Source organism: Mytilus edulis, chromosome 9 (genome assembly GCF_963676685.1).
Source record: "Mytilus edulis chromosome 9, xbMytEdul2.2, whole genome shotgun sequence".
Taxonomy (NCBI): Eukaryota; Metazoa; Mollusca; class Bivalvia; order Mytilida; family Mytilidae; genus Mytilus; species Mytilus edulis.
The window spans coordinates 34,416,830-34,428,881 of NC_092352.1; positions in this window are offsets into that span (position 1 = coordinate 34,416,830).

Genomic DNA, 12,052 nt, shown 5'->3' on the forward strand with positions numbered 1-12,052 from the left:
AATGGGTGATGGTCAACACACCAGGAAAGCTAAAGGAACGAAGAAACAAGTCAATTGACAGAACATTACATTTAACGATTGCAAGACGTGTTTGATGACCTTTTAACCCTTCCATTATGAGACCTGGAACCCATTGGGCGTGTTAGTTTAAGACGACAACAAGCAAAGCGTATTTTGATTCTTACGGACTTTAATTCCCCCTTACGTAATGGTAAATTACTTGAAACTTAAGATCTACTACATCACCGATTAACTTCAGATAAGAGCACCAGTGGTCTGTGGACACTTTTGTTTGTATTTGTCACAATTGTTGTCTGAAGGAAAACCTTGATGAAGTTGCGTTTCCAAGACAGACAAATTTGGACTTTATGGAAATTGAGAAATAAATAGGAGTCAATTGCTTGAAGAATTGAACATGAACAACAATCCTATCACTAACATTAAATCTTAGAATAATAAAACGGATGCTGCAACAAAACGACGAGTCATGCGTCAATTGAAACACTATACGAAACCGTTAGAATTAAAATTACAATCCGCGTGTAACCAGATAAAGAGAGATATAAAACGACTAGAGAAAGGATATGATACAGTCATCAAAGAACTCGAGAAAAAGGTAGATGAGTTTAAGACCACTCTGCACCAAGAACTCGAGGTAAATCAGATTAAAAACTCGACACATAAAACATTGATGAACTCTTGAAACTTCAGTTGTCAATAGAAGCTTAAGACCAAAACAAGGAAAATCTTGAGAGTCTGAGGATGTGTATTCTATCGAAACATGCTGGTGGGAGATTAAAATCCGTTAGTGGTTTATTATTTGGTAAAGACGTAGTCCAGATGTTTAAGCCTTCACCACATTAATACTCGCATAACAAAAGTATCCTTTATAATCTTGGGCAAATTGTCAAAGCCTATACTTGCTAAAAGGTTGGTACTGCAAATCTCATTATTTGAATCAAGAGTTTAAGGACTTAGGTTACCCTTTTCATGGAACAAAGACCTCTTTCACCCACACCTGTTTTGTTTTCGCAAGACCTTTCCGATGCGGTTAAAATCCTTAACCGTCTTTTAAGTTAAGGTTCATAAAAAGAACTTTGTACTTTTTCGTCAGTAAAATCCTTGATCCGATACCTTTGGGCTGAAGTGTTTAACACTTGGGACACCAGTTAAGACTTTTCTCGGTCCACCTTTTTAAACATTCTTTTCTTTAAAGTTTAAAACTGTGTCCGTCCCCTACTTTAAATTTAACCTGTTTCAATGAAAGAAGGTTACCAAACAAGTTCCATACACTTTATATTCGGGTTCTTTTTTACTAGCATTATAAGAAGCCATCTTAATTTATCTATATTTGGAGGTGTTGTACTAATGAAAAATATTGGCCATTATAGGGATTCAAAGGTGTGCCTTAACGTACTTTTCATATTAACCACACAAGCTTTCGGAAATCCTAGGCTTATCTCTACGGCAAAGTTCCGAACCAGACATATCTCATTTTAAATGTATTGACCCGAGCTATTCGCCACTTCAAAAATTTTCTGGGAACCGGCACTGTCTGGCCACCACAGAGGTTCAAAATTGTCCATTTACGTACATGTATTTTCTATATCAACAATACATTCGGTATTCCTCGACATATCCCTACGGCAAAGTTCCGAACCGGACCTGGCTGATTTTAAAGGTACTGACCAAGGCTATTACCAACTTAAATAATTTCTGGGATCCGGGCGCGTCTGGCCACCACAGAGGTTCAAGGGTGCCCCTTAACGTCAATTTCCGTATTAACCACACATTCGGTACTTTTCGGCATATACCAACGCCAAAGTTCCAAACCGGACCTAGCTCATTTTAAAGGTATTGACCCAAGCTATTCCCCACTTAAATATTTTTCTGGGATCCGGGCCCGTCTGGCCACCACAGAGGTTCAAAGTTGCCCATTTACGTATTTTCCAAATCAACCACACATTCGGTACTCCTCAACATATCCCTACGGCAAAGTTCCGAACCGGACCTAGCTCATTTCAAAGGTATTGATCCGAGCTATTTGCCAGTTAAATATTTTTCTGGGATCCGGGCCCGTCTGGCCACCAGAGAGGTTCAAATTTGCCCATTTACGTATTTTCCATATCAACCACACATTCGGTACTCCTCGACATATCCCTACGGCAAAGTTCCGAACCGGATCTAGCTCATTTTAAAGGTATTGACCCAAGCTATTCCCCACTTAAATATTTTTCTGGGATCCGGGCCCGTCTGGCCACCACAGAGGTTCAAAGGTGTCCCTTAACGTTATTTTCCGTATTAACCATATGCATACATTCGGTACTTTTCGGCATATACCAACGGCAAAGTTCCGAACCGGACCTAGCTCATTTTAAAGGTATTGACCCAAGCTATTCCACACTTAAATATTTTTCTGGGATCCGGGCCCGTCTGGCCACCACAGAGGTTCAAAGTTGCCCATTTACGTATTTTCCAAATCAACCACACATTCGGTACTCCTCGACATATCCCTACGGCAAAGTTCCGAACCGGACCTAGCTCATTTCAAAGGTATTGATCCGAGCTATTTGCCAGTTAAATATTTTTCTGGGATCCGGGCCCGTCTGGCCACCACAGAGGTTCAAAGTTGCCCATTTACGTATTTTCCAAATCAACCACACATTCGGTACTCCTCGACATATCCCTACGGCAAAGTTCCGAACCGGACCTAGCTCATTTCAAAGGTATTGATCCGAGCTATTTGCCAGTTAAATATTTTTCTGCGATCCTGGCCCGTCTGGCTACCAGAGAGGTTCAAATTTGCCCATTTACGTATTTTCCATATCAACCACACATTCGGTACTCCTCGACATATCCCTACGGCAAAGTTCCGAACCGGATCTAGCTCATTTTAAAGGTATTGACCCAAGCTATTCCCCACTTAAATATTTTTCTGGGATCCGGGCCCGTCTGGCCACCACAGAGGTTCAAAGGTGCCTCTTAACGTTATTTTCCGTATTAACCATATGCATACATTCGGTACTTTTCGGCATATACCAACGGCAAAGTTCCGAACCGGACCTAGCTCATTTTAAAGGTATTGACCCAAGCTATTCCCCACTTAAATATTTTTCTGGGATCCGGGCCCGTCTGGCCACCACAGAGGTTCAAAGGTGCCCCTTAACGTTATTTTCCGTATTAACCATATGCATACATTCGGTACTTTTCGGCATATACCAACGGCAAAGTTCCGAACCGGTCCTAGCTCATTTTAAAGGTATTGACCCAAGCTATTCCCCACTTAAATATTTTTCTGGGATCCGGGCCCGTCTGGCCACCACAGAGGTTCAAAGTTGCCCATTTACGTATTTTCCAAATCAACCACACATTCGGTACTCCTCGACATATCCCTACGGCAAAGTTCCGAACCGGACCTAGCTCATTTCAAAGGTATTGTTCCGAGCTATTTGCCAGTTAAATATTTTTCTGGGATCCGGGCCCGTCTGGCCACCAGAGAGGTTCAAATTTGCCCATTTACGTATTTTCCATATCAACCACACATTCGGTACTCCTCGACATATCCCTACGGCAAAGTTCCGAACCGGATCTAGCTCATTTTAAAGGAATTGACCCAAGCTATTCCCCACTTAAATATTTTTTCTGGGATCCGGGCCCGTCTGGCCACCACAGAGGTTCAAAGGTGCCCCTTAACGTTATTTTCCGTATTAACTATATGCATACATTCGGTACTTTTCGGCATATACCAACGGCAAAGTTCCGAACCGGACCTAGCTCATTTTAAAGGTATTGACCCAAGCTATTCCCCACTTAAATATTTTTCTGGGATCCGGGCCCGTCTGGCCACCACAGAGGTTCAAAGTTGCCCATTTACGTATTTTCCAAATCAACCACACATTCGGTACTCCTCGACATATCCATACGGCAAAGTTCCGAACCGGACCTAGCTCATTTCAAAGGTATTGATCCGAGCTATTTGACAGTTAAATATTTTTCTGGGATCCGGGCCCGTCTGCCACCAGAGAGGTTCAAATTTGCCCATTTACGTATTTTCCATATCAACCACACATTCGGTACTCCTCGACATATCCCTACGGCAAAGTTCCGAACCGGATCTAGCTCATTTTAAAGGTATTGACCCAAGCTATTCCCCACTTAAATATTTTTCTGGGATCCGGGCCCGTCTGGCCACCACAGAGGTTCAAAGGTGCCTCTTAACGTTATTTTCCGTATTAACCATATGCATACATTCGGTACTTTCCGGCATATACCAACGGCAAAGTTCCGAACCGGACCTAGCTCATTTTAAAGGTATTGACCCAAGCTATTCCCCACTTAAATATTTTTCTGGGATCCGGGCCCGTCTGGCCACCACAGAGGTTCAAAAGTGCCCCTTAACGTTATTTTCCGTATTAACCATATGCATACATTCGGTACTTTTCGGCATATACCAACGGCAAAGTTCCGAACTGGACCTAGCTCATTTTAAAGGTATTGACCCAAGCTATTCCCCACTTAAATATTTTTCTGGGATCCGGGCCCGTCTGGCCACCACAGAGGTTCAAAGTTGCCCATTTACGTATTTTCCAAATCAACCACACATTCGGTACTCCTCGACATATCCCTACGGCAAAGTTCCGAACCGGACCTAGCTCATTTCAAAGGTATTGATCCGAGCTATTTGCCAGTTAAATATTTTTCTGGGATCCGGGTCCGTCTGGCCACCAGAGAGGTTCAAATTTGCCCATTTACGTATTTTCCATATCAACCACACATTCGGTACTCCTCGACATATCCCTACGGCAAAGTTCCGAACCGGATCTAGCTCATTTTAAAGGTATTGACCCAAGCTATTCCCCACTTACATATTTTTCTGGGATCCGGGCCCGTCTGGCCACCACAGAGGTTCAAAGGTGCCTCTTAACGTTATTTTCCGTATTAACCATATGCATACATTCGGTACTTTTCGGCATATACCAACGGCAAAGTTCCGAACCGGACCTAGCTCATTTTAAAGGTATTGACCCAAGCTATTCCCCACTTAAATATTTTTCTGGGATCCGGGCCCGTCTGGCCACCACAGAGGTTCAAAGGTGCCCCTTAACGTTATTTTCCGTATTAACCATATGCATACATTCGGTACTTTTCGGCATATACCAACGGCAAAGTTCCGAACCGGTCCTAGCTCATTTTAAAGGTATTGACCCAAGCTATTCCCCACTTAAATATTTTTCTGGGATCCGGGCCCGTCTGGCCACCACAGAGGTTCAAAGTTGCCCATTTACGTATTTTCCAAATCAACCACACATTCGGTACTCCTCGACATATCCCTACGGCAAAGTTCCGAACTGGACCTAGCTCATTTCAAAGGTATTGATCCGAGCTATTTGCCAGTTAAATATTTTTCTGGGATCCGGGCCCGTCTGGCCACCAGAGAGGTTCAAATTTGCCCATTTACGTATTTTCCATATCAACCACACATTCGGTACTCCTCGACATATCCCTACGGCAAAGTTCCGAACCGGATCTAGCTCATTTTAAAGGTATTGACCCAAGCTATTCCCCACTTAAATATTTTTCTGGGATCCGGGCCCGTCTGGCCACCACAGAGGTTCAAAGGTGCCTCTTAACGTTATTTTCCGTATTAACCATATGCATACATTCGGTACTTTTCGGCATATACCAACGGCAAAGTTCCGAACCGGACCTAGCTCATTTTAAAGGTATTGACCCAAGCTATTCCCCACTTAAATATTTTTCTGGGATCCGGGCCCGTCTGGCCACCACAGAGGTTTAAAGGTGCCCCTTAACGTTATTTTCCGTATTAACCATATGCATACATTCGGTACTTTTCGGCATATACCAACGGCAAAGTTCCGAACCGGTCCTAGCTCATTTTAAAGGTATTGACCCAAGCTATTCCCCACTTAAATATTTTTCTGGGATCCGGGCCCGTCTGGCCACCACAGAGGTTCAAAGGTGCCTCTTAACGTTATTTTCCGTATTAACCATATGCATACATTCGGTACTTTTCGGCATATACCAACGGCAAAGTTCCGAACCGGACCTAGCTCATTTTAAAGGTATTGACCCAAGCTATTCCCCACTTAAATATTTTTCTGGGATCCGGGCCCGTCTGGCCACCACAGAGGTTCAAAGGTGCCCCTTAACGTTATTTTCCGTATTAACCATATGCATACATTCGGTACTTTTCGGCATATACCAACGGCAAAGTTCCGAACCGGTCCTAGCTCATTTTAAAGGTATTGACCCAAGCTATTCCCCACTTAAATATTTTTCTGGGATCCGGGCCCGTCTGGCCACCACAGAGGTTCAAAGTTGCCCATTTACGTATTTTCCAAATCAACCACACATTCGGTACTCCTCGACATATCCCTACGGCAAAGTTCCGAACCGGACCTAGCTCATTTCAAAGGTATTGATCCGAGCTATTTGCCAGTTAAATATTTTTCTGGGATCCGGGCCCGTCTGGCCACCAGAGAGGTTCAAATTTGCCCATTTACGTATTTTCCATATCAACCACACATTCGGTACTCCTCGACATATCCCTACGGCAAAGTTCCGAACCGAATCTAGCTCATTTTAAAGGTATTGACCCAAGCTATTCCCCACTTAAATATTTTTCTGGGATCCGGGCCCGTCTGGCCACCACAGAGGTTCAAAGGTGCCTCTTAACGTTATTTTCCGTATTAACCATATGCGTACATTCGGTACTTTTCGGCATATACCAACGGCAAAGTTCCGAACCGGACCTAGCTCATTTTAAAGGTATTGACCCAAGCTATTCCCCACTTAAATATTTTTCTGGGATCCGGGCCCGTCTGGCCACCACAGAGGTTCAAAGGTGCCCCTTAACGTTATTTTCCGTATTAACCATATGCATACATTCGGTACTTTTCGGCATATACCAACGGCAAAGTTCCGAACCGGTCCTAGCTCATTTTAAAGGTATTGACCCAAGCTATTCCCCACTTAAATATTTTTCTGGGATCCGGGCCCGTCTGGCCACCACAGAGGTTCAAAGTTGCCCATTTACGTATTTTCCAAATCAACCACACATTCGGTACTCCTCGACATATCCCTACGGCAAAGTTCCGAACCGGACCTAGCTCATTTCAAAGGTATTGATCCGAGCTATTTGCCAGTTAAATATTTTTCTGGGATCCGGGCCCGTCTGGCCACCAGAGAGGTTCAAATTTGCCCATTTACGTATTTTCCATATCAACCACACATTCGGTACTCCTCGACATATCCCTACGGCAAAGTTCCGAACCGGATCTAGCTCATTTTAAAGGTATTGACCCAAGCTATTCCCCACTTAAATATTTTTCTGGGATCCGGGCCCGTCTGGCCACCACAGAGGTTCAAAGTTGCCCATTTACGTATTTTCCAAATCAACCACACATTCGGTACTCCTCGACATATCCCTACGGCAAAGTTCCGAACCGGACCTAGCTCATTTCAAAGGTATTGATCCGAGCTATTTGCCAGTTAAATATTTTTCTGGGATCCGGGCCCGTCTGGCCACCAGAGAGGTTCAAATTTGCCCATTTACGTATTTTCCATATCAACCACACATTCGGTACTCCTCGACATATCCCTACGGCAAAGTTCCGAACCGGATCTAGCTCATTTTAAAGGTATTGACCCAAGCTATTCCCCACTTAAATATTTTTCTGGGATCCGGGCCCGTCTGGCCACCACAGAGGTTCAAAGGTGCCTCTTAACGTTATTTTCCGTATTAACCATATGCATACATTCGGTACTTTCCGGCATATACCAACGGCAAAGTTCCGAACCGGACCTAGCTCATTTTAAAGGTATTGACCCAAGCTATTCCCCACTTAAATATTTTTCTGGGATCCGGGCCCGTCTGGCCACCACAGAGGTTCAAAAGTGCCCCTTAACGTTATTTTCCGTATTAACCATATGCATACATTCGGTACTTTTCGGCATATACCAACGGCAAAGTTCCGAACTGGACCTAGCTCATTTTAAAGGTATTGACCCAAGCTATTCCCCACTTAAATATTTTTCTGGGATCCGGGCCCGTCTGGCCACCACAGAGGTTCAAAGTTGCCCATTTACGTATTTTCCAAATCAACCACACATTCGGTACTCCTCGACATATCCCTACGGCAAAGTTCCGAACCGGACCTAGCTCATTTCAAAGGTATTGATCCGAGCTATTTGCCAGTTAAATATTTTTCTGGGATCCGGGTCCGTCTGGCCACCAGAGAGGTTCAAATTTGCCCATTTACGTATTTTCCATATCAACCACACATTCGGTACTCCTCGACATATCCCTACGGCAAAGTTCCGAACCGGATCTAGCTCATTTTAAAGGTATTGACCCAAGCTATTCCCCACTTACATATTTTTCTGGGATCCGGGCCCGTCTGGCCACCACAGAGGTTCAAAGGTGCCTCTTAACGTTATTTTCCGTATTAACCATATGCATACATTCGGTACTTTTCGGCATATACCAACGGCAAAGTTCCGAACCGGACCTAGCTCATTTTAAAGGTATTGACCCAAGCTATTCCCCACTTAAATATTTTTCTGGGATCCGGGCCCGTCTGGCCACCACAGAGGTTCAAAGGTGCCCCTTAACGTTATTTTCCGTATTAACCATATGCATACATTCGGTACTTTTCGGCATATACCAACGGCAAAGTTCCGAACCGGTCCTAGCTCATTTTAAAGGTATTGACCCAAGCTATTCCCCACTTAAATATTTTTCTGGGATCCGGGCCCGTCTGGCCACCACAGAGGTTCAAAGTTGCCCATTTACGTATTTTCCAAATCAACCACACATTCGGTACTCCTCGACATATCCCTACGGCAAAGTTCCGAACCGGACCTAGCTCATTTCAAAGGTATTGATCCGAGCTATTTGCCAGTTAAATATTTTTCTGGGATCCGGGCCCGTCTGGCCACCAGAGAGGTTCAAATTTGCCCATTTACGTATTTTCCATATCAACCACACATTCGGTACTCCTCGACATATCCCTACGGCAAAGTTCCGAACCGGATCTAGCTCATTTTAAAGGTATTGACCCAAGCTATTCCCCACTTAAATATTTTTCTGGGATCCGGGCCCGTCTGGCCACCACAGAGGTTCAAAGGTGCCTCTTAACGTTATTTTCCGTATTAACCATATGCATACATTCGGTACTTTTCGGCATATACCAACGGCAAAGTTCCGAACCGGACCTAGCTCATTTTAAAGGTATTGACCCAAGCTATTCCCCACTTAAATATTTTTCTGGGATCCGGGCCCGTCTGGCCACCACAGAGGTTCAAAGGTGCCCCTTAACGTTATTTTCCGTATTAACCATATGCATACATTCGGTACTTTTCGGCATATACCAACGGCAAAGTTCCGAACCGGTCCTAGCTCATTTTAAAGGTATTGACCCAAGCTATTCCCCACTTAAATATTTTTCTGGGATCCGGGCCCGTCTGGCCACCACAGAGGTTCAAAGTTGCCCATTTACGTATTTTCCAAATCAACCACACATTCGGTACTCCTCGACATATCCCTACGGCAAAGTTCCGAACCGGACCTAGCTCATTTCAAAGGTATTGATCCGAGCTATTTGCCAGTTAAATATTTTTCTGGGATCCGGGCCCGTCTGGCCACCAGAGAGGTTCAAATTTGCCCATTTACGTATTTTCCATATCAACCACACATTCGGTACTCCTCGACATATCCCTACGGCAAAGTTCCGAACCGAATCTAGCTCATTTTAAAGGTATTGACCCAAGCTATTCCCCACTTAAATATTTTTCTGGGATCCGGGCCCGTCTGGCCACCACAGAGGTTCAAAGGTGCCTCTTAACGTTATTTTCCGTATTAACCATATGCATACATTCGGTACTTTTCATATACCAACGGCAAAGTTCCGAACCGGACCTAGCTCATTTTAAAGGTATTGACCCAAGCTATTCCCCACTTAAATATTTTTCTGGGATCCGGGCCCGTCTGGCCACCACAGAGGTTCAAAGGTGCCCCTTAACGTTATTTTCCGTATTAACCATATGCATACATTCGGTACTTTTCGGCATATACCAACGGCAAAGTTCCGAACCGGTCCTAGCTCATTTTAAAGGTATTGACCCAAGCTATTCCCCACTTAAATATTTTTCTGGGATCCGGGCCCGTCTGGCCACCACAGAGGTTCAAAGTTGCCCATTTACGTATTTTCCAAATCAACCACACATTCGGTACTCCTCGACATATCCCTACGGCAAAGTTCCGAACCGGACCTAGCTCATTTCAAAGGTATTGATCCGAGCTATTTGCCAGTTAAATATTTTTCTGGGATCCGGGCCCGTCTGGCCACCAGAGAGGTTCAAATTTGCCCATTTACGTATTTTCCATATCAACCACACATTCGGTACTCCTCGACATATCCCTACGGCAAAGTTCCGAACCGGATCTAGCTCATTTTAAAGGTATTGACCCAAGCTATTCCCCACTTAAATATTTTTCTGGGATCCGGGCCCGTCTGGCCACCACAGAGGTTCAAAGTTGCCCATTTACGTATTTTCCAAATCAACCACACATTCGGTACTCCTCGACATATCCCTACGGCAAAGTTCCGAACCGGACCTAGCTCATTTCAAAGGTATTGATCCGAGCTATTTGCCAGTTAAATATTTTTCTGGGATCCGGGCCCGTCTGGCCACCAGAGAGGTTCAAATTTGCCCATTTACGTATTTTCCATATCAACCACACATTCGGTACTCCTCGACATATCCCTACGGCAAAGTTCCGAACCGGATCTAGCTCATTTTAAAGGTATTGACCCAAGCTATTCCCTACTTAAATATTTTTCTGGGATCCGGGCCCGTCTGGCCACCACAGAGGTTCAAAGGTGCCTCTTAACGTTATTTTCCGTATTAACCATATGCATACATTCGGTACTTTCCGGCATATACCAACGGCAAAGTTCCGAACCGGACCTAGCTCATTTTAAAGGTATTGACCCAAGCTATTCCCCACTTAAATATTTTTCTGGGATCCGGGCCCGTCTGGCCACCACAGAGGTTCAAAAGTGCCCCTTAACGTTATTTTCCGTATTAACCATATGCATACATTCGGTACTTTTCGGCATATACCAACGGCAAAGTTCCGAACTGGACCTAGCTCATTTTAAAGGTATTGACCCAAGCTATTCCCCACTTAAATATTTTTCTGGGATCCGGGCCCGTCTGGCCACCACAGAGGTTCAAAGTTGCCCATTTACGTATTTTCCAAATCAACCACACATTCGGTACTCCTCGACATATCCCTACGGCAAAGTTCCGAACCGGACCTAGCTCATTTCAAAGGTATTGATCCGAGCTATTTGCCAGTTAAATATTTTTCTGGGATCCGGGTCCGTCTGGCCACCAGAGAGGTTCAAATTTGCCCATTTACGTATTTTCCATATCAACCACACATTCGGTACTCCTCGACATATCCCTACGGCAAAGTTCCGAACCGGATCTAGCTCATTTTAAAGGTATTGACCCAAGCTATTCCCCACTTACATATTTTTCTGGGATCCGGGCCCGTCTGGCCACCACAGAGGTTCAAAGGTGCCTCTTAACGTTATTTTCCGTATTAACCATATGCATACATTCGGTACTTTTCGGCATATACCAACGGCAAAGTTCCGAACCGGACCTAGCTCATTTTAAAGGTATTGACCCAAGCTATTCCCCACTTAAATATTTTTCTGGGATCCGGGCCCGTCTGGCCACCACAGAGGTTCAAAGGTGCCCCTTAACGTTATTTTCCGTATTAACCATATGCATACATTCGGTACTTTTCGGCATATACCAACGGCAAAGTTCCGAACCGGTCCTAGCTCATTTTAAAGGTATTGACCCAAGCTATTCCCCACTTAAATATTTTTCTGGGATCCGGGCCCGTCTGGCCACCACAGAGGTTCAAAGTTGCCCATTTACGTATTTTCCAAATCAACCACACATTCGGTACTCCTCGACATATCCCTACGGCAAAGTTCCGAACCGGACC